This window comes from Equus caballus, unplaced genomic scaffold (assembly GCF_041296265.1).
Source record: "Equus caballus isolate H_3958 breed thoroughbred unplaced genomic scaffold, TB-T2T haplotype1-0000019, whole genome shotgun sequence".
Taxonomy (NCBI): Eukaryota; Metazoa; Chordata; class Mammalia; order Perissodactyla; family Equidae; genus Equus; species Equus caballus.
This window is the reverse complement of record NW_027222392.1, coordinates 6,370,636-6,393,464: the sequence shown is the minus strand read 5'-3', so window position 1 is coordinate 6,393,464 and position 22,829 is coordinate 6,370,636.

Genomic DNA, 22,829 nt, shown 5'->3' with positions numbered 1-22,829 from the left:
TCTTGCTTCCAGCTCTTTGGGAAGCTAAGAAACAACTCGCTCTGCACAGTGCTCTTACAGCCTACCGGGAACATCTCTTCCAAAGGCCTGGGAAACGCAGTTTCTTTGCAGGCCTGATCTGGCTGAAGTAGGACTTCTGCTCTGGGTGTGCTACTTTGCCCTAGAGCTGAAAGGCACAACGTGCAGGCTTCTTTCCAAAGGGCGAGTTGGGCCCCACAGCATCTTGCTTCCAGCTCTTTGGGAAGCTAAGAAACAACTCGCTCTGCACAGTGCTCTTACAGCCTACCGGGAATATCTCTTCCAAAGGCCTGGGAAACGCAGTTTCTTTGCAGGCCTGATCTGGCTGAAGTAGGACTTCTGCTCTGGGTGTGCTACTTCGCCCTAGAGCTGAAAGGCACAACGTGCAGGCTTCTTTCCAAAGGGCGAGTTGGGCCCCACAGCATCTTGCTTCCAGCTCTTTGGGAAGCTAAGAAACAACTCGCTCTGCACAGTGCTCTTACAGCCTACCGGGAACATCTCTTCCAAAGGCCTGTGAAACGCAGTTTGTTTGCAGGCCTGATCTGGCTAAAGTAGGACTTCTGCTCTGGGTGTGCTACTTTGCCCTAGAGCTGAAAGGCACAACGTGCAGGCTTCTTTCCAAAGGGCGAGTTGGGCCCCACAGCATCTTGCTTCCAGCTCTTTGGGAAGCTAAGAAACAACTCGCTCTGCACAGTGCTCTTACAGCCTAGCGGGAACATCTCTTCCAAAGGCCTGTGAAACGCAGTTTCTTTGCAGGCCTGATCTGGCTGATGTAGGACTTCTGCTCTGGGTGTGCTACTTTGCCCTAGAGCTGAAAGGCACAACGTGCAGGCTTCTTTCCAAAGGGCGAGTTGGGCCCCACAGCATCTTGCCTCCAGCTCTTTGGGAAGCTAAGAAACAACTCGCTCTGCACAGTGCTCTTACTGCCTACCAGGAACATCTCTTCCAAAGGCCTGGGAAACGCAGTTTCTTTGCAGGCCTGATCTGGCTGAAGTAGGACTTCTGCTCTGGGTGTGCTACTTTGCCCTAGAGCTGAAAGGCACAACGTGCAGGCTTCTTTCCAAAGGGCGAGTTGGGCCCCACAGCATCTTGCTTCCAGCTCTTTGGGAAGCTAAGAAACAACTCGCTCTGCACAGTGCTCTTACAGCCTACCGGGAATATCTCTTCCAAAGGCCTGGGAAACGCAGTTTCTTTGCAGGCCTGATCTGGCTGAAGTAGGACTTCTGCTCTGGGTGTGCTACTTTGCCCTAGAGCTGAAAGGCACAACGTGCAGGCTTCTTTCCAAAGGGCGAGTTGGGCCGCACAGCATCTTGCTTCCAGCTCTTTGGGAAGCTAAGAAACAACTCGCTCTGCACAGTGCTCTTACAGCCTACCGGGAACATCTCTTCCAAAGACCTGTGAAACGCAGTTTCTTTGCAGGCCTGATCTGGCTGAAGTAGGACTTCTGCTCTGGGTGTGCTACTTTGCCCTAGAGCTGAAAGGCACAACGTGCAGGCTTCTTTCCAAAGGGCGAGTTGGGCCGCACAGCATCTTGCTTCCAGCTCTTTGGGAAGCTAAGAAACAACTCGCTCTGCACAGTGCTCATACAGCCTAGTGGGAACATCTCTTCCAAAGGCCTGTGAAACGCAGTTTCTTTGCAGGCCTGATCTGGCTGAAGTAGGACTTCTGCTCTGGGTGTGCTACTTTGCCCTAGAGCTGAAAGGCACAACGTGCAGGCTTCTTTCCAAAGGGCGAGTTGGGCCCCACAGCATCTTGCTTCCAGCTCTTTGGGAAGCTAAGAAACAACTCGCTCTGCACAGTGCTCTTACAGCCTACCGGGAACATCTCTTCCAAAGGCCTGTGAAACGCAGTTTCTTTGCAGGCCTGATCTGGCTGAAGTAGGACTTCTGCTCTGGGTGTGCTACTTTGCCCTAGAGCTGAAAGGCACAACGTGCAGGCTTCTTTCCAAAGGGCGAGTTGGGCCCCACAGCATCTTGCTTCCAGCTCTTTGGGAAGCTAAGAAACAACTCGCTCTGCACAGTGCTCTTACAGCCTACCGGGAACATCTCTTTCAAAGGCCTGTGAAACGCAGTTTCTTTGCAGGCCTGATCTGGCTGAAGTAGGACTTCTGCTCTGGGTGTGCTACTTTGCCCTAGAGCTGAAAGGCACAACGTGCAGGCTTCTTTCCAAAGGGCGAGTTGGGCCCCACAGCATCTTGCTTCCAGCTCTTTGGGAAGCTAAGAAACAACTCGCTCTGCACAGTGCTCTTACAGCCTACCGGGAACATCTCTTCCAAAGGCCTGGGAAACGCAGTTTCTTTGCAGGCCTGATCTGGCTGAAGTAGGACTTCTGCTCTGGGTGTGCTACTTTGCCCTAGAGCTGAAAGGCACAACGTGCAGGCTTCTTTCCAAAGGGCGAGTTGGGCCCCACAGCATCTTGCTTCCAGCTCTTTGGGAAGCTAAGAAACAACTCGCTCTGCACAGTGCTCTTACAGCCTAGCGGGAACATCTCTTCCAAAGGCCTGGGAAACGCAGTTTCTTTGCAGGCCTGATCTGGCTGAAGTAGGACTTCTGCTCTGGGTGTGCTACTTTGCCCTAGAGCTGAAAGGAACAACGTGCAGGCTTCTTTCCAAAGGGCGAGTTGGGCCCCACAGCATCTTGCTTCCAGCTCTTTGGGAAGCTAAGAAACAACTCGCTCTGCACAGTGCTCTTACAGCCTCCCGGGAACATCTCTTCCAAAGGCCTGTGAAACGCAGTTTCTTTGCAGGCCTGATCTGGCTGAAGTAGGACTTCTGCTCTGGGTGTGCTACTTTGCCCTAGAGCTGAAAGGCACAACGTGCAGGCTTCTTTCCAAAGGGCGAGTTGGGCCCCACAGCATCTTGCTTCCAGCTCTTTGGGAAGCTAAGAAACAACTCGCTCTGCACAGTGCTTACAGCCTCCCGGGAACATCTCTTCCAAAGGCCTGTGAAACGCAGTTTCTTTGCAGGCCTGATCTGGCTGAAGTAGGACTTCTGCTCTGGGTGTGCTACTTTGCCCTAGAGCTGAAAGGCACAACGTGCAGGCTTCTTTCCAAAGGGCGAGTTGGGCCCCACAGCATCTTGCTTCCAGCTCTTTGGGAAGCTAAGAAACAACTCGCTCTGCACAGTGCTCTTACAGCCTACCGGGAACATCTCTTCCAAAGGCCTGTGAAACGCAGTTTCTTTGCAGGCCTGATCTGGCTGAAGTAGGACTTCTGCTCTGGGTGTGCTACTTTGCCCTAGAGCTGAAAGGCACAACGTGGAGGCTTCTTTCCAAAGGGCGAGTTGGGCCCCACAGCATCTTGCTTCCAGCTCTTTGGGAAGCTAAGAAACAACTCGCTCTGCACAGTGCTCTTACAGCCTACCGGGAACATCTCTTCCAAAGGCCTGGGAAACGCAGTTTCTTTGCAGGCCTGATCTGGCTGAAGTAGGACTTCTGCTCTGGGTGTGCTACTTTGCCCTAGAGCTGAAAGGCACAACGTGCAGGCTTCTTTCCAAAGGGCGAGTTGGGCCCCACAGCATCTTGCTTCCAGCTCTTTGGGAAGCTAAGAAACAACTCGCTCTGCACAGTGCTCTTACAGCCTACCGGGAACATCTCTTCCAAAGGCCTGGGGAACGCAGTTTCTTTGCAGGCCTGATCTGGCTGAAGTAGGACTTCTGCTCTGGGTGTGCTACTTTGCCCTAGAGCTGAAAGGCACAACGTGCAGGCTTCTTTCCAAAGGGCGAGTTGGGCCCCACAGCATCTTGCTTCCAGCTCTTTGGGAAGCTAAGAAACAACTCGCTCTGCACAGTGCTCTTACAGCCTACCGGGAACATCTCTTCCAAAGGCCTGGGAAACGCAGTTTCTTTGCAGGCCTGATCTGGCTGAAGTAGGACTTCTGCTCTGGGTGTGCTACTTTGCCCTAGAGCTGAAAGGCACAACGTGCAGGCTTCTTTCCAAAGGGCGAGTTGGGCCCCACAGCATCTTGCTTCCAGCTCTTTGGGAAGCTAAGAAACAACTCGCTCTGCACGGTGCTCTTACAGCCTACCGGGAACATCTCTTCCAAAGGCCTGGGAAACGCAGTTTCTTTGCAGGCCTGATCTGGCTGAAGTAGGACTTCTGCTCTGGGTGTGCTACTTTGCCCTAGAGCTGAAAGTCACAACGTGCAGGCTTCTTTCCAAAGGGCGAGTTGGGCCCCACAGCATCTTGCTTCCAGCTCTTTGGGAAGCTAAGAAACAACTCGCTCTGCACAGTGCTCTTACAGCCTAGTGGGAACATATCTTCCAAAGGCCTGTGAAACGCAGTTTCTTTGCAGGCCTGATCTGGCTGAAGTAGGACTTCTGCTCTGGGTGTGCTACTTTGCCCTAGAGCTGAAAGGCACAACGTGCAGGCTTCTTTCCAAAGGGCGAGTTGGGCCCCACAGCATCTTGCTTCCAGCTCTTTGGGAAGCTAAGAAACAACTCGCTCTGCACAGTGCTCTTACAGCCTAGTGGGAACATCTCTTCCAAAGGTCTGTGAAACGCAGTTTCTTTGCAGGCCTGATCTGGCTGAAGTAGGACTTCTGCTCTGGGTGTGCTACTTTGCCCTAGAGCTGAAAGTCACAACGTGCAGGCTTCTTTCCAAAGGGCGAGTTGGGCCCCACAGCATCTTGCTTCCAGCTCTTTGGGAAGCTAAGAAACAACTCGCTCTGCACAGTGCTCTTACAGCCTACCGGGAACATCTCTTCCAAAGGCCTGTGAAACGCAGTTTCTTTGCAGGCCTCATCTGGCTGAAGTAGGACTTCTGCTCTGGGTGTGCTACTTTGCCCTTGAGCTGCAAGGCACAACGTGCAGGCTTCTTTCCAAAGGGCGAGTTGGGCCCCACAGCATCTTGCTTCCAGCTCTTTGGGAAGCTAAGAAACAACTCGCTCTGCACAGTGCTCTTACAGCCTACCGGGAACATCTCTTCCAAAGGCCTGTGAAACGCAGTTTCTTTGCAGGCCTGATCTGGCTGAAGTAGGACTTCTGCTCTGGGTGTGCTACTTTGCCCTAGAGCTGAAAGGCACAACGTGCAGGCTTCTTTCCAAAGGGCGAGTTGGGCCCCACAGCATCTTGCTTCCAGCTCTTTGGGAAGCTAAGAAACAACTCGCTCTGCACAGTGCTCTTACAGCCTACCGGGAACATCTCTTCCAAAGGCCTGTGAAACGCAGTTTGTTTGCAGGCCTGATCTGGCTGAAGTAGGACTTCTGCTCTGGGTGTGCTACTTTGCCCTAGAGCTGAAAGGCACAACGTGCAGGCTTCTTTCCAAAGGGCGAGTTGGGCCCCACAGCATCTTGCTTCCAGCTCTTTGGGAAGCTAAGAAACAACTCGCTCTGCACAGTGCTCTTACAGCCTACCGGGAACATCTCTTCCAAAGGCCTGGGAAACGCAGTTTCTTTGCAGGCCTGATCTGGCTGAAGTAGGACTTCTGCTCTGGGTGTGCTACTTTGCCCTAGAGCTGAAAGGCACAACGTGCAGGCTTCTTTCCAAAGGGCGAGTTGGGCCCCACAGCATCTTGCTTCCAGCTCTTTGGGAAGCTAAGAAACAACTCGCTCTGCACAGTGCTCTTACAGCCTACCGGGAACATCTCTTCCAAAGGCCTGGGAAACGCAGTTTCCTTGCAGGCCTGATCTGGCTGAAGTAGGACTTCTGCTCTGGGTGTGCTACTTTGCCCTAGAGCTGAAAGGCACAACGTGCAGGCTTCTTTCCAAAGGGCGAGTTGGGCCCCACAGCATCTTGCCTCCAGCTCTTTGGGAAGCTAAGAAACAACTCGCTCTGCACAGTGCTCTTACAGCCTACCGGGAACATCTCTTCCAAAGGCCTGGGACACGCAGTTTCTTTGCAGGCCTGATCTGGCTGAAGTAGGACTTCTGCTCTGGGTGTGCTACTTTGCCCTAGAGCTGAAAGGCACAACGTGCAGGCTTCTTTCCAAAGGGCGAGTTGGGCCCCACAGCATCTTGCTTCCAGCTCTTTGGGAAGCTAAGAAACAACTCGCTCTGCACAGTGCTCTTACAGCCTACGGGGAACATCTCTTCCAAAGGCCTGTGAAACGCAGTTTCTTTGCAGGCCTGATCTGGCTGAAGTAGGACTTCTGCTCTGGGTGTGCTACTTTGCCCTAGAGCTGAAAGGCACAACGTGCTGGCTTCTTTCCAAAGGGCGAGTTGGGCCCCACAGCATCTTGCTTCCAGCTCTTTGGGAAGCTAAGAAACAACTCGCTCTGCACAGTGCTCTTACAGCCTACCGGGAACATCTCTTCCAAAGGCCTGTGAAACGCAGTTTCTTTGCAGGCCTGATCTGGCTGAAGTAGGACTTCTGCTCTGGGTGTGCTACTTTGCCCTAGAGCTGAAAGGCACAACGTGCAGGCTTCTTTCCAAAGGGCGAGTTGGGCCCCACAGCATCTTGCTTCCAGCTCTTTGGGAAGCTAAGAAACAACTCGCTCTGCACAGTGCTCTTACAGCCTACCGGGAACATCTCTTCCAAAGGCCTGGGAAACGCAGTTTCTTTGCAGGCCTGATCTGGCTGAAGTAGGACTTCTGCTCTGGGTGTGCTACTTTGCCCTAGAGCTGAAAGGCACAACGTGCAGGCTTCTTTCCAAAGGGCGAGTTGGGCCCCACAGCATCTTGCTTCCAGCTCTTTGGGAAGCTAAGAAACAACTCGCTCTGCACAGTGCTCTTACAGCCTACCGGGAACATCTCTTCCAAAGGCCTGGGAAACGCAGTTTCTTTGCAGGCCTGATCTGGCTGAAGTAGGACTTCTGCTCTGGGTGTGCTACTTTGCCCTAGAGCTGAAAGGCACAACGTGCAGGCTTCTTTCCAAAGGGCGAGTTGGGCCCCACAGCATCTTGCTTCCAGCTCTTTGGGAAGCTAAGAAACAACTCGCTCTGCACAGTGCTCTTACAGCCTAGTGGGAACATCTCTTCCAAAGGCCTGTGAAACGCAGTTTCTTTGCAGGCCTGATCTGGCTGAAGTAGGACTTCTGCTCTGGGTGTGCTACTTTGCCCTGGAGCTGAAAGGCACAACGTGCAGGCTTCTTTCCAAAGGGCGAGTTGGGCCCCACAGCATCTTGCTTCCAGCTCTTTGGGAAGCTAAGAAACAACTCGCTCTGCACAGTGCTCTTACAGCCTACCGGGAACATGTCTTCCAAAGGCCTGTGAAACGCAGTTTCTTTGCAGGCCGGATCTGGCTGAAGTAGGACTTCTGCTCTGGGTGTGCTACTTTGCCCTAGAGCTGAAAGGCACAACGTGCAGGCTTCTTTCCAAAGGGCGAGTTGGGCCCCACAGCATCTTGCTTCCAGCTCTTTGGGAAGCTAAGAAACAACTCGCTCTGCACAGTGCTCTTACAGCCTAGCGGGAACATCTCTTCCAAAGGCCTGTGAAACGCAGTTTCTTTGCAGGCCTGATCTGGCTGAAGTAGGACTTCTGCTCTGGGTGTGCTACTTTGCCCTAGAGCTGAAAGGCACAACGTGCAGGCTTCTTTCCAAAGGGCGAGTTGGGCCCCACAGCATCTTCCTTCCAGCTCTTTGGGAATCTAAGAAACAACTCGCTCTGCACAGTGCTCTTACAGCCTACCGGGAACATCTCTTCCAAAGGCCTGTGAAACGCAGTTTCTTTGCAGGCCTGATCTGGCTGAAGTAGGACTTCTGCTCTGGGTGTGCTACTTTGCCCTAGAGCTGAAAGGCACAACGTGCAGGCTTCTTTCCAAAGGGCGAGTTGGGCCCCACAGCATCTTGCTTCCAGCTCTTTGGGAAGCTAAGAAACAACTCGCTCTGCACAGTGCTCTTACAGCCTAGTGGGAACTTCTCTTCCAAAGGCCTGTGAAACGCAGTTTCTTTGCAGGCCTGATCTGGCTGAAGTAGGACTTCTGCTCTGGGTGTGCTACTTTGCCCTAGAGCTGAAAGGCGCAACGTGCAGGCTTCTTTCCAAAGGGCGAGTTGGGCCCCACAGCATCTTGCTTCCAGCTCTTTGGGAAGCTAAGAAACAACTCGCTCTGCACAGTGCTCTTACACCCTACCGGGAACATCTCTTCCAAAGGCCTGTGAAACGCAGTTTCTTTGCAGGCCTGATCTGGCTGAAGTAGGACTTCTGCTCTGGGTGTGCTACTTTGCCCTAGAGCTGAAAGGCACAACGTGCAGGCTTCTTTCCAAAGGGCGAGTTGGGCCCCACAGCATCTTGCTTCCAGCTCTTTGGGAAGCTAAGAAACAACTCGCTCTGCACAGTGCTGTTACAGCCTACCGGGAACATCTCTTCCAAAGGCCTGTGAAACGCAGTTTCTTTGCAGGCCTGATCTGGCTGAAGTAGGACTTCTGCTCTGGGTGTGCTACTTTGCCCTAGAGCTGAAAGGCACAACGTGCAGGCTTCTTTCCAAATGGCGAGTTGGGCCCCACAGCATCTTGCTTCCAGCTCTTTGGGAAGCTAAGAAACAACTCGCTCTGCACAGTGCTCTTACAGCCTACCGGGAACATCTCTTCCAAAGGCCTGGGAAACGCAGTTTCTTTGCAGGCCTGATCTGGCTGAAGTAGGACTTCTGCTCTGGGTGTGCTACTTTGCCCTAGAGCTGAAAGGCACAACGTGCAGGCTTCTTTCCAAAGGGCGAGTTGGCCGCACAGCATCTTGCTTCCAGCTCTTTGGGAAGCTAAGAAACAACTCGCTCTGCACAGTGCTCTTACAGCCTACGGGGAACATCTCTTCCAAAGGCCTGTGAAACGCAGTTTCTTTGCAGGCCTGATCTGGCTGAAGTAGGACTTCTGCTCTGGGTGTGCTACTTTGCCCTAGAGCTGAAAGGCACAACGTGCAGGCTTCTTTCCAAAGGGCGAGTTGGGCCCCACAGCATCTTGCTTCCAGCTCTTTGGGAAGCTAAGAAACAACTCGCTCTGCACAGTGCTCTTACAGCCTAGCGGGAACATCTCTTCCAAAGGCCTGGGAAACGCAGTTTCTTTGCAGGCCTGATCTGGCTGAAGTAGGACTTCTGCTCTGGGTGTGCTACTTTGCCCTAGAGCTGAAAGGCACAACGTGCAGGCTTCTTTCCAAAGGGCGAGTTGGGCCCCACAGCATCTTGCTTCCAGCTCTTTGGGAAGCTAAGAAACAACTCGCTCTGCACAGTGCTCTTACAGCCTAGCGGGAACATCTCTTCCAAAGGCCTGGGAAACGCAGTTTCTTTGCAGGCCTGATCTGGCTGAAGTAGGACTTCTGCTCTGGGTGTGCTACTTTGCCCTAGAGCTGAAAGGCACAACGTGCAGGCTTCTTTCCAAAGGGCGAGTTGGGCCCCACAGCATCTTGCTTCCAGCTCTTTGGGAAGCTAAGAAACAACTCGCTCTGCACAGTGCTCTTACAGCCTACCGGGAACATCTCTTCCAAATGCCTGGGAAACGCAGTTTCTTTGCAGGCCTGATCTGGCTGAAGTAGGACTTCTGCTCTGGGTGTGCTACTTTGCCCTAGAGCTGAAAGGCACAACGTGCAGGCTTCTTTCCAAAGGGCGAGTTGGGCCCCACAGCATCTTGCTTCCAGCTCTTTGGGAAGCTAAGAAACAACTCGCTCTGCACAGTGCTCTTACAGCCTACCGGGAACATCTCTTCCAAAGGCCTGTGAAACGCAGTTTCTTTGCAGGCCTGATCTGGCTGAAGTAGGACTTCTGCTCTGGGTGTGCTACTTTGCCCTAGAGCTGAAAGGCACAACGTGCAGGCTTCTTTCCAAAGGGCGAGTTGGGCCCCACAGCATCTTGCTTCCAGCTCTTTGGGAAGCTAAGAAACAACTCGCTCTGCACAGTGCTCTTACAGCCTACCGGGAACATCTCTTCCAAAGGCCTGGGAAACGCAGTTTCTTTGCAGGCCTGATCTGGCTGAAGTAGGACTTCTGCTCTGGGTGTGCTACTTTGCCCTAGAGCTGAAAGGCACAACGTGCAGGCTTCTTTCCAAAGGGCGAGTTGGGCCCCACAGCATCTTGCTTCCAGCTCTTTGGGAAGCTAAGAAACAACTCGCTCTGCACGGTGCTCTTACAGCCTAGTGGGAACATCTCTTCCAAAGGCCTGGGAAACGCAGTTTCTTTGCAGGCCTGATCTGGCTGAAGTAGGACTTCTGCTCTGGGTGTGCTACTTTGCCCTAGAGCTGAAAGGCACAACGTGCAGGCTTCTTTCCAAAGGGCGAGTTGGGCCCCACAGCATCTTGCTTCCAGCTCTTTGGGAAGCTAAGAAACAACTCGCTCTGCACAGTGCTCTTACAGCCTAGTGGGAACATCTCTTCCAAAGGCCTGTGAAACGCAGTTTCTTTGCAGGCCTGATCTGGCTGAAGTAGGACTTCTGCTCTGGGTGTGCTACTTTGCCCTAGAGCTGAAAGGCACAACGTGCAGGCTTCTTTCCAAAGGGCGAGTTGGGCCCCACAGCATCTTGCTTCCAGCTCTTTGGGAAGCTAAGAAACAACTCGCTCTGCACAGTGCTCTTACAGCCTAGTGGGAACATCTCTTCCAAAGGCCTGTGAAACGCAGTTTCTTTGCAGGCCTGATCTGGCTGAAGTAGGACTTCTGCTCTGGGTGTGCTACTTTGCCCTAGAGCTGAAAGGCACAACGTGCTGGCTTCTTTCCAAAGGGCGAGTTGGGCCCCACAGCATCTTGCTTCCAGCTCTTTGGGAAGCTAAGAAACAACTCGCTCTGCACAGTGCTCTTACAGCCTACCGGGAACATCTCTTCCAAAGGCCTGTGAAACGCAGTTTCTTTGCAGGCCTGATCTGGCTGAAGTAGGACTTCTGCTCTGGGTGTGCTTCTTTGCCCTAGAGCTGAAAGGCACAACGTGCAGGCTTCTTTCCAAAGGGCGAGTTGGGCCCCACAGCATCTTGCTTCCAGCTCTTTGGGAAGCTAAGAAACAACTCGCTCTGCACAGTGCTCTTACAGCCTACCGGGAACATCTCTTCCAAAGGCCTGGGAAACGCAGTTTCTTTGCAGGCCTGATCTGGCTGAAGTAGGACTTCTGCTCTGGGTGTGCTACTTTGCCCTAGAGCTGAAAGGCACAACGTGCAGGCTTCTTTCCAAAGGGCGAGTTGGGCCCCACAGCATCTTGCTTCCAGCTCTTTGGGAAGCTAAGAAACAACTCGCTCTGCACAGTGCTCTTACAGCCTACCGGGAACATCTCTTCCAAAGGCCTGGGACACGCAGTTTCTTTGCAGGCCTGATCTGGCTGAAGTAGGACTTCTGCTCTGGGTGTGCTACTTTGCCCTAGAGCTGAAAGGCACAACGTGCAGGCTTCTTTCCAAAGGGCGAGTTGGGCCCCACAGCATCTTGCTTCCAGCTCTTTGGGAAGCTAAGAAACAACTCGCTCTGCACAGTGCTCTTACAGCCTACCGGGAACATCTCTTCCAAAGGCCTGTGAAACGCAGTTTCTTTGCAGGCCTGATCTGGCTGAAGTAGGACTTCTGCTCTGGGTGTGCTACTTTGCCCTAGAGCTGAAAGGCACAACGTGCAGGCTTCTTTCCAAAGGGCGAGTTGGGCCCCACAGCATCTTGCTTCCAGCTCTTTGGGAAGCTAAGAAACAACTCGCTCTGCACAGTGCTCTTACAGCCTACCGGGAACATCTCTTCCAAAGGCCTGTGAAACGCAGTTTCTTTGCAGGCCTGATCTGGCTGAAGTAGGACTTCTGCTCTGGGTGTGCTACTTTGCCCTAGAGCTGAAAGGCACAACGTGCAGGCTTCTTTCCAAAGGGCGAGTTGGGCCCCACAGCATCTTGCTTCCAGCTCTTTGGGAAGCTAAGAAACAACTCGCTCTGCACAGTGCTCTTACAGCCTACCGGGAACATCTCTTCCAAAGGCCTGTGAAACGCAGTTTCTTTGCAGGCCTGATCTGGCTGAAGTAGGACTTCTGCTCTGGGTGTGCTACTTTGCCCTAGAGCTGAAAGGCACAACGTGCAGGCTTCTTTCCAAAGGGCGAGTTGGGCCCCACAGCATCTTGCTTCCAGCTCTTTGGGAAGCTAAGAAACAACTCGCTCTGCACAGTGCTCTTACAGCCTACCGGGAACATCTCTTCCAAAGGCCTGGGAAACGCAGTTTCTTTGCAGGCCTGATCTGGCTGAAGTAGGACTTCTGCTCTGGGTGTGCTACTTTGCCCTAGAGCTGAAAGGCACAACGTGCAGGCTTCTTTCCAAAGGGCGAGTTGGGCCCCACAGCATCTTGCTTCCAGCTCTTTGGGAAGCTAAGAAACAACTCGCTCTGCACAGTGCTCTTACAGCCTACCGGGAACATCTCTTCCAAAGGCCTGGGACACGCAGTTTCTTTGCAGGCCTGATCTGGCTGAAGTAGGACTTCTGCTCTGGGTGTGCTACTTTGCCCTAGAGCTGAAAGGCACAACGTGCAGGCTTCTTTCCAAAGGGCGAGTTGGGCCCCACAGCATCTTGCTTCCAGCTCTTTGGGAAGCTAAGAAACAACTCGCTCTGCACAGTGCTCTTACAGCCTACCGGGAACATCTCTTCCAAAGGCCTGTGAAACGCAGTTTCTTTGCAGGCCTGATCTGGCTGAAGTAGGACTTCTGCTCTGGGTGTGCTACTTTGCCCTAGAGCTGAAAGGCACAACGTGCAGGCTTCTTTCCAAAGGGCGAGTTGGGCCCCACAGCATCTTGCTTCCAGCTCTTTGGGAAGCTAAGAAACAACTCGCTCTGCACAGTGCTCTTACAGCCTACCGGGAACATCTCTTCCAAAGGCCTGTGAAACGCAGTTTCTTTGCAGGCCTGATCTGGCTGAAGTAGGACTTCTGCTCTGGGTGTGCTACTTTGCCCTAGAGCTGAAAGGCACAACGTGCAGGCTTCTTTCCAAAGGGCGAGTTGGGCCCCACAGCATCTTGCTTCCAGCTCTTTGGGAAGCTAAGAAACAACTCGCTCTGCACAGTGCTCTTACAGCCTACCGGGAACATCTCTTCCAAAGGCCTGTGAAACGCAGTTTCTTTGCAGGCCTGATCTGGCTGAAGTAGGACTTCTGCTCTGGGTGTGCTACTTTGCCCTAGAGCTGAAAGGCACAACGTGCAGGCTTCTTTCCAAAGGGCGAGTTGGGCCCCACAGCATCTTGCTTCCAGCTCTTTGGGAAGCTAAGAAACAACTCGCTCTGCACAGTGCTCTTACAGCCTAGTGGGAACATCTCTTCCAAAGGCCTGTGAAACGCAGTTTCTTTGCAGGCCTGATCTGGCTGAAGTAGGACTTCTGCTCTGGGTGTGCTACTTTGCCCTGGAGCTGAAAGGCACAACGTGCAGGCTTCTTTCCAAAGGGCGAGTTGGGCCCCACAGCATCTTGCTTCCAGCTCTTTGGGAAGCTAATAAACAACTCGCTCTGCACAGTGCTCTTACAGCCTACCGGGAACATGTCTTCCAAAGGCCTGTGAAACGCAGTTTCTTTGCAGGCCGGATCTGGCTGAAGTAGGACTTCTGCTCTGGGTGTGCTACTTTGCCCTAGAGCTGAAAGGCACAACGTGCAGGCTTCTTTCCAAAGGGCGAGTTGGGCCCCACAGCATCTTGCTTCCAGCTCTTTGGGAAGCTAAGAAACAACTCGCTCTGCACAGTGCTCTTACAGCCTAGCGGGAACGTCTCTTCCAAAGGCCTGTGAAACGCAGTTTCTTTGCAGGCCTGATCTGGCTGAAGTAGGACTTCTGCTCTGGGTGTGCTACTTTGCCCTAGAGCTGAAAGGCACAACGTGCAGGCTTCTTTCCAAAGGGCGAGTTGGGCCCCACAGCATCTTCCTTCCAGCTCTTTGGGAAGCTAAGAAACAACTCGCTCTGCACAGTGCTCTTACAGCCTACAGGGAACATCTCTTCCAAAGGCCTGTGAAACGCAGTTTCTTTGCAGGCCTGATCTGGCTGAAGTAGGACTTCTGCTCTGGGTGTGCTACTTTGCCCTAGAGCTGAAAGGCACAACGTGCAGGCTTCTTTCCAAAGGGCGAGTTGGGCCCCACAGCATCTTGCTTCCAGCTCTTTGGGAAGCTAAGAAACAACTCGCTCTGCACAGTGCTCTTACGCCTACCGGGAACATCTCTTCCAAAGGCCTGGGAAACGCAGTTTCTTTGCAGGCCTGATCTGGCTGAAGTAGGACTTCTGCTCTGGGTGTGCTACTTTGCCCTAGAGCTGAAAGGCACAACGTGCAGGCTTCTTTCCAAAGGGCGAGTTGGGCCCCACAGCATCTTGCTTCCAGCTCTTTGGGAAGCTAAGAAACAACTCGCTCTGCACAGTGCTCTTACAGCCTAGTGGGAACTTCTCTTCCAAAGGCCTGTGAAACGCAGTTTCTTTGCACGCCTGATCTGGCTGAAGTAGGACTTCTGCTCTGGGTGTGCTACTTTGCCCTAGAGCTGAAAGGCACAACGTGCAGGCTTCTTTCCAAAGGGCGAGTTGGGCCCCACAGCATCTTGCTTCCAGCTCTTTGGGAAGCTAAGAAACAACTCGCTCTGCACAGTGCTCTTACAGCCTACCGGGAACATCTCTTCCAAATGCCTGGGAAACGCAGTTTCTTTGCAGGCCTGATCTGGCTGAAGTAGGACTTCTGCTCTGGGTGTGCTACTTTGCCCTAGAGCTGAAAGGCACAACGTGCAGGCTTCTTTCCAAAGGGCGAGTTGGGCCCCACAGCATCTTGCTTCCAGCTCTTTGGGAAGCTAAGAAACAACTCGCTCTGCACAGTGCTCTTACAGCCTACCGGGAACATCTCTTCCAAAGGCCTGGGAAACGCAGTTTCTTTGCAGGCCTGATCTGGCTGAAGTAGGACTTCTGCTCTGGGTGTGCTACTTTGCCCTAGAGCTGAAAGGCACAACGTGCAGGCTTCTTTCCAAAGGGCGAGTTGGGCCCCACAGCATCTTGCTTCCAGCTCTTTGGGAAGCTAAGAAACAACTCGCTCTGCACAGTGCTCTTACAGCCTAGCGGGAACATCTCTTCCAAAGGCCTGGGAAACGCAGTTTCTTTGCAGGCCTGATCTGGCTGAAGTAGGACTTCTGCTCTGGGTGTGCTACTTTGCCCTAGAGCTGAAAGGCACAACGTGCAGGCTTCTTTCCAAAGGGCGAGTTGGGCCCCACAGCATCTTGCTTCCAGCTCTTTGGGAAGCTAAGAAACAACTCGCTCTGCACGGTGCTCTTACAGCCTACCGGGAACATCTCTTCCAAAGGCCTGGGAAACGCAGTTTCTTTGCAGGCCTGATCTGGCTGAAGTAGGACTTCTGCTCTGGGTGTGCTACTTTGCCCTAGAGCTGAAAGGCACAACGTGCAGGCTTCTTTCCAAAGGGCGAGTTGGGCCCCACAGCATCTTGCTTCCAGCTCTTTGGGAAGCTAAGAAACAACTCGCTCTGCACAGTGCTCTTACAGCCTAGTGGGAACATCTCTTCCAAAGGCCTGTGAAACGCAGTTTCTTTGCAGGCCTGATCTGGCTGAAGTAGGACTTCTGCTCTGGGTGTGCTACTTTGCCCTAGAGCTGAAAGGCACAACGTGCAGGCTTCTTTCCAAAGGGCGAGTTGGGCCCCACAGCATCTTGCTTCCAGCTCTTTGGAAAGCTAAGAAACAACTCGCTCTGCACAGTGCTCTTACAGCCTAGTGGGAACATCTCTTCCAAAGGCCTGTGAAACGCAGTTTCTTTGCAGGCCTGATCTGGCTGAAGTAGGACTTCTGCTCTGGGTGTGCTACTTTGCCCTAGAGCTGAAAGGCACAACGTGCTGGCTTCTTTCCAAAGGGCGAGTTGGGCCCCACAGCATCTTGCTTCCAGCTCTTTGGGAAGCTAAGAAACAACTCGCTCTGCACAGTGCTCTTACAGCCTACCGGGAACATCTCTTCCAAAGGCCTGTGAAACGCAGTTTCTTTGCAGGCCTGATCTGGCTGAAGTAGGACTTCTGCTCTGGGTGTGCTACTTTGCCCTAGAGCTGAAAGGCACAACGTGCAGGCTTCTTTCCAAAGGGCGAGTTGGGCCCCACAGCATCTTGCTTCCAGCTCTTTGGGAAGCTAAGAAACAACTCGCTCTGCACAGTGCTCTTACAGCCTAGCGGGAACATCTCTTCCAAAGGCCTGTGAAACGCAGTTTCTTTGCAGGCCTGATCTGGCTGAAGTAGGACTTCTGCTCTGGGTGTGCTACTTTGCCCTAGAGCTGAAAGGCACAACGTGCAGGCTTCTTTCCAAAGGGCGAGTTGGGCCCCACAGCATCTTGCTTCCAGCTCTTTGGGAAGCTAAGAAACAACTCGCTCTGCACAGTGCTCTTACAGCCTACCGGGAACATCTCTTCCAAAGGCCTGGGACACGCAGTTTCTTTGCAGGCCTGATCTGGCTGAAGTAGGACTTCTGCTCTGGGTGTGCTACTTTGCCCTAGAGCTGAAAGGCACAACGTGCAGGCTTCTTTCCAAAGGGCGAGTTGGGCCCCACAGCATCTTGCTTCCAGCTCTTTGGGAAGCTAAGAAACAACTCGCTCTGCACAGTGCTCTTACAGCCTACCGGGAACGTCTCTTCCAAAGGCCTGTGAAACGCAGTTTCTTTGCAGGCCTGATCTGGCTGAAGTAGGACTTCTGCTCTGGGTGTGCTACTTTGCCCTAGAGCTGAAAGGCACAACGTGCAGGCTTCTTTCCAAAGGGCGAGTTGGGCCCCACAGCATCTTGCTTCCAGCTCTTTGGGAAGCTAAGAAACAACTCGCTCTGCACAGTGCTCTTACAGCCTACCGGGAACATCTCTTCCAAAGGCCTGTGAAACGCAGTTTCTTTGCAGGCCTGATCTGGCTGAAGTAGGACTTCTGCTCTGGGTGTGCTACTTTGCCCTAGAGCTGAAAGGCACAACGTGCAGGCTTCTTTCCAAAGGGCGAGTTGGGCCCCACAGCATCTTGCTTCCAGCTCTTTGGGAAGCTAAGAAACAACTCGCTCTGCACAGTGCTCTTACAGCCTACCGGGAACATCTCTTCCAAAGGCCTGTGAAACGCAGTTTCTTTGCAGGCCTGATCTGGCTGAAGTAGGACTTCTGCTCTGGGTGTGCTACTTTGCCCTAGAGCTGAAAGGCACAACGTGCAGGCTTCTTTCCAAAGGGCGAGTTGGGCCCCACAGCATCTTGCTTCCAGCTCTTTGGGAAGCTAAGAAACAACTCGCTCTGCACAGTGCTCTTACAGCCTAGTGGGAACATCTCTTCCAAAGGCCTGTGAAACGCAGTTTCTTTGCAGGCCTGATCTGGCTGAAGTAGGACTTCTGCTCTGGGTGTGCTACTTTGCCCTGGAGCTGAAAGGCACAACGTGCAGGCTTCTTTCCAAAGGGCGAGTTGGGCCCCACAGCATCTTGCTTCCAGCTCTTTGGGAAGCTAAGAAACAACTCGCTCTGCACAGTGCTCTTACAGCCTACCGGGAACATGTCTTCCAAAGGCCTGTGAAACGCAGTTTCTTTGCAGCCCGGATCTGGCTGAAGTAGGACTTCTGCTCTGGGTGTGCTACTTTGCCCTAGAGCTGAAAGGCACAACGTGCAGGCTTCTTTCCAAAGGGCGAGTTGGGCCCCACAGCATCTTGCTTCCAGCTCTTTGGGAAGCTAAGAAACAACTCGCTCTGCACAGTGCTCTTACAGCCTAGCGGGAACGTCTCTTCCAAAGGCCTGTGAAACGCAGTTTCTTTGCAGGCCTGATCTGGCTGAAGTAGGACTTCTGCTCTGGGTGTGCTACTTTGCCCTAGAGCTGAAAGGCACAACGTGCAGGCTTCTTTCCAAAGGGCGAGTTGGGCCCCACAGCATCTTCCTTCCAGCTCTTTGGGAAGCTAAGAAACAACTCGCTCTGCACAGTGCTCTTACAGCCTACAGGGAACATCTCTTCCAAAGGCCTGTGAAACGCAGTTTCTTTGCAGGCCTGATCTGGCTCAAGTAGGACTTCTGCTCTGGGTGTGCTACTTTGCCCTAGAGCTGAAAGGCACAACGTGCAGGCTTCTTTCCAAAGGGCGAGTTGGGCCCCACAGCATCTTGCTTCCAGCTCTTTGGGAAGCTAAGAAACAACTCGCTCTGCACAGTGCTCTTACGCCTACCGGGAACATCTCTTCCAAAGGCCTGGGAAACGCAGTTTCTTTGCAGGCCTGATCTGGCTGAAGTAGGACTTCTGCTCTGGGTGTGCTACTTTGCCCTAGAGCTGAAAGGCACAACGTGCAGGCTTCTTTCCAAAGGGCGAGTTGGGCCCCACAGCACCTTGCTTCCAGCTCTTTGGGAAGCTAAGAAACAACTCGCTCTGCACAGTGCTCTTACAGCCTAGTGGGAACATCTCTTCCAAAGGCCTGTGAAACGCAGTTTCTTTGCAGGCCTGATCTGGCTGAAGTAGGACTTCTGCTCTGGGTGTGCTACTTTGCCCTAGAGCTGAAAGGCACAACGTGCAGGCTTCTTTCCAAAGGGCGAGTTGGGCCCCACAGCATCTTGCTTCCAGCTCTTTGGGAAGCTAAGAAACAACTCGCTCTGCACAGTGCTCTTACAGCCTACCGGGAACATCTCTTCCAAAGGCCTGTGAAACGCAGTTTGTTTGCAGGCCTGATCTGGCTAAAGTAGGACTTCTGCTCTGGGTGTGCTACTTTGCCCTAGAGCTGAAAGGCACAACGTGCAGGCTTCTTTCCAAAGGGCGAGTTGGGCCCCACAGCATCTTGCTTCCAGCTCTTTGGGAAGCTAAGAAACAACTCGCTCTGCACAGTGCTCTTACAGCCTAGCGGGAACATCTCTTCCAAAGGCCTGTGAAACGCAGTTTCTTTGCAGGCCTGATCTGGATGAAGTAGGACTTCTGCTCTGGGTGTGCTACTTTGCCCTAGAGCTGAAAGGCACAACGTGCAGGCTTCTTTCGAAAGGGCGAGTTGGGCCCCACAGCATCTTGCCTCCAGCTCTTTGGGAAGCTAAGAAACAACTCGCTCTGCACAGTGCTCTTACAGCCTACCGGGAACATCTCTTCCAAAGGCCTGTGAAACGCAGTTTCTTTGCAGGCCTGATCTGGCTGAAGTAGGACTTCTGCTCTGGGTGTGCTACTTTGCCCTAGAGCTGAAAGGCACAACGTGCAGGCTTCTTTCCAAAGGGCGAGTTGGGCCCCACAGCATCTTGCTTCCAGCTCTTTGGGAAGCTAAGAAACAACTCGCTCTGCACAGTGCTCTTACAGCCTACCGGGAACATCTCTTCCACAGGCCTGTGAAACGCAGTTTCTTTGCAGGCCTGATCTGGCTGAAGTAGGACTTCTGCTCTGGGTGTGCTACTTTGCCCTAGAGCTGAAAGGCACAACGTGCAGGCTTCTTTCCAAAGGGCGAGTTGGGCCCCACAGCATCTTGCTTCCAGCTCTTTGGGAAGCTAAGAAACAACTCGCTCTGCACAGTGCTCTTACAGCCTACCGGGAATATCTCTTCCAAAGGCCTGGGAAACGCAGTTTCTTTGCAGGCCTGATCTGGCTGAAGTAGGACTTCTGCTCTGGGTGTGCTACTTTGCCCTAGAGCTGAAAGGCACAACGTGCAGGCTTCTTTCCAAAGGGCGAGTTGGGCCCCACAGCATCTTGCTTCCAGCTCTTTGGGAAGCTAAGAAACAACTCGCTCTGCACAGTGCTCTTACAGCCTACCGGGAATATCTCTTCCAAAGGCCTGGGAAACGCAGTTTCTTTGCAGGCCTGATCTGGCTGAAGTAGGACTTCTGCTCTGGGTGTGCTACTTTGCCCTAGAGCTGAAAGGCACAACGTGCAGTCTTCTTTCCAAAGGGCGAGTTGGGCCGCACAGCATCTTGCTTCCAGCTCTTTGGGAAGCTAAGAAACAACTCGCTCTGCACAGTGCTCTTACAGCCTAGCGGGAACATCTCTTCCAAAGGCCTGTGAAACGCAGTTTCTTTGCAGGCCTGATCTGGCTGAAGTAGGACTTCTGCTCTGGGTGTGCTACTTTGCCCTAGAGCTGAAAGGCACAACGTGCAGGCTTCTTTCGAAAGGGCGAGTTGGGCCCCACAGCATCTTGCCTCCAGCTCTTTGGGAAGCTAAGAAACAACTCGCTCTGCACAGTGCTCTTACAGCCTACCGGGAACATCTCTTCCAAAGGCCTGGGAAACGCAGTTTCTTTGCAGGCCTGATCTGGCTGAAGTAGGACTTCTGCTCTGGGTGTGCTACTTTGCCCTAGAGCTGAAAGGCACAACGTGCAGGCTTCTTTCCAAAGGGCGAGTTGGGCCCCACAGCATCTTGCTTCCAGCTCTTTGGGAAGCTAAGAAACAACTCGCTCTCCACAGTGCTCTTACAGCCTACCGGGAATATCTCTTCCAAAGGCCTGGGAAACGCAGTTTCTTTGCAGGCCTGATCTGGCTGAAGTAGGACTTCTGCTCTGGGTGTGCTACTTCGCCCTAGAGCTGAAAGGCACAACGTGCAGGCTTCTTTCCAAAGGGCGAGTTGGGCCCCACAGCATCTTGCTTCCAGCTCTTTGGGAAGCTAAGAAACAACTCGCTCTGCACAGTGCTCTTACAGCCTACCGGGAACATCTCTTCCAAAGGCCTGTGAAACGCAGTTTCTTTGCAGGCCTGATCTGGCTAAAGTAGGACTTCTGCTCTGGGTGTGCTACTTTGCCCTAGAGCTGAAAGGCACAACGTGCAGGCTTCTTTCCAAAGGGCGAGTTGGGCCCCACAGCATCTTGCTTCCAGCTCTTTGGGAAGCTAAGAAACAACTCGCTCTGCACAGTGCTCTTACAGCCTAGCGGGAACATCTCTTCCAAAGGCCTGTGAAACGCAGTTTCTTTGCAGGCCTGATCTGGCTGAAGTAGGACTTCTGCTCTGGGTGTGCTACTTTGCCCTAGAGCTGAAAGGCACAACGTGCAGGCTTCTTTCGAAAGGGCGAGTTGGGCCCCACAGCATCTTGCCTCCAGCTCTTTGGGAAGCTAAGAAACAACTCGCTCTGCACAGTGCTCTTACAGCCTACCGGGAACATCTCTTCCAAAGGCCTGGGAAACGCAGTTTCTTTGCAGGCCTGATTTGGCTGAAGTAGGACTTCTGCTCTGGGTGTGCTACTTTGCCCTAGAGCTGAAAGGCACAACGTGCAGGCTTCTTTCCAAAGGGCGAGTTGGGCCCCACAGCATCTTGCTTCCAGCTCTTTGGGAAGCTAAGAAACAACTCGCTCTGCACAGTGCTCTTACAGCCTACCGGGAATATCTCTTCCAAAGGCCTGGGAAACGCAGTTTCTTTGCAGGCCTGATCTGGCTGAAGTAGGACTTCTGCTCTGGGTGTGCTACTTTGCCCTAGAGCTGAAAGGCACAACGTGCAGGCTTCTTTCCAAAGGGCGAGTTGGGCCGCACAGCATCTTGCTTCCAGCTCTTTGGGAAGCTAAGAAACAACTCGCTCTGCACAGTGCTCTTACAGCCTACCGGGAACATCTCTTCCAAAGACCTGTGAAACGCAGTTTCTTTGCAGGCCTGATCTGGCTGAAGTAGGACTTCTGCTCTGGGTGTGCTACTTTGCCCTAGAGCTGAAAGGCACAACGTGCAGGCTTCTTTCCAAAGGGCGAGTTGGGCCGCACAGCATCTTGCTTCCAGCTCTTTGGGAAGCTAAGAAACAACTCGCTCTGCACAGTGCTCATACAGCCTAGTGGGAACATCTCTTCCAAAGGCCTGTGAAACGCAGTTTCTTTGCAGGCCTGATCTGGCTGAAGTAGGACTTCTGCTCTGGGTGTGCTACTTTGCCCTAGAGCTGAAAGGCACAACGTGCAGGCTTCTTTCCAAAGGGCGAGTTGGGCCCCACAGCATCTTGCTTCCAGCTCTTTGGGAAGCTAAGAAACAACTCGCTCTGCACAGTGCTCTTACAGCCTACCGGGAACATCTCTTTCAAAGGCCTGTGAAACGCAGTTTCTTTGCAGGCCTGATCTGGCTGAAGTAGGACTTCTGCTCTGGGTGTGCTACTTTGCCCTAGAGCTGAAAGGCACAACGTGCAGGCTTCTTTCCAAAGGGCGAGTTGGGCCCCACAGCATCTTGCTTCCAGCTCTTTGGGAAGCTAAGAAACAACTCGCTCTGCACAGTGCTCTTACAGCCTACCGGGAATATCTCTTCCAAAGGCCTGGGAAACGCAGTTTCTTTGCAGGCCTGATCTGGCTGAAGTAGGACTTCTGCTCTGGGTGTGCTACTTTGCCCTAGAGCTGAAAGGCACAACGTGCAGGCTTCTTTCCAAAGGGCGAGTTGGGCCGCACAGCATCTTGCTTCCAGCTCTTTGGGAAGCTAAGAAACAACTCGCTCTGCACAGTGCTCTTACAGCCTACCGGGAACATCTCTTCCAAAGACCTGTGAAACGCAGTTTCTTTGCAGGCCTGATCTGGCTGAAGTAGGACTTCTGCTCTGGGTGTGCTACTTTGCCCTAGAGCTGAAAGGCACAACGTGCAGGCTTCTTTCCAAAGGGCGAGTTGGGCCGCACAGCATCTTGCTTCCAGCTCTTTGGGAAGCTAAGAAACAACTCGCTCTGCACAGTGCTCATACAGCCTAGTGGGAACATCTCTTCCAAAGGCCTGTGAAACGCAGTTTCTTTGCAGGCCTGATCTGGCTGAAGTAGGACTTCTGCTCTGGGTGTGCTACTTTGCCCTAGAGCTGAAAGGCACAACGTGCAGGCTTCTTTCCAAAGGGCGAGTTGGGCCCCACAGCATCTTGCTTCCAGCTCTTTGGGAAGCTAAGAAACAACTCGCTCTGCACAGTGCTCTTACAGCCTACCGGGAACATCTCTTTCAAAGGCCTGTGAAACGCAGTTTCTTTGAAGGCCTGATCTGGCTGAAGTAGGACTTCTGCTCTGGGTGTGCTACTTTGCCCTAGAGCTGAAAGGCACAACGTGCAGGCTTCTTTCCAAAGGGCGAGTTGGGCCCCACAGCATCTTGCTTCCAGCTCTTTGGGAAGCTAAGAAACAACTCGCTCTGCACAGTGCTCTTACAGCCTACCGGGAA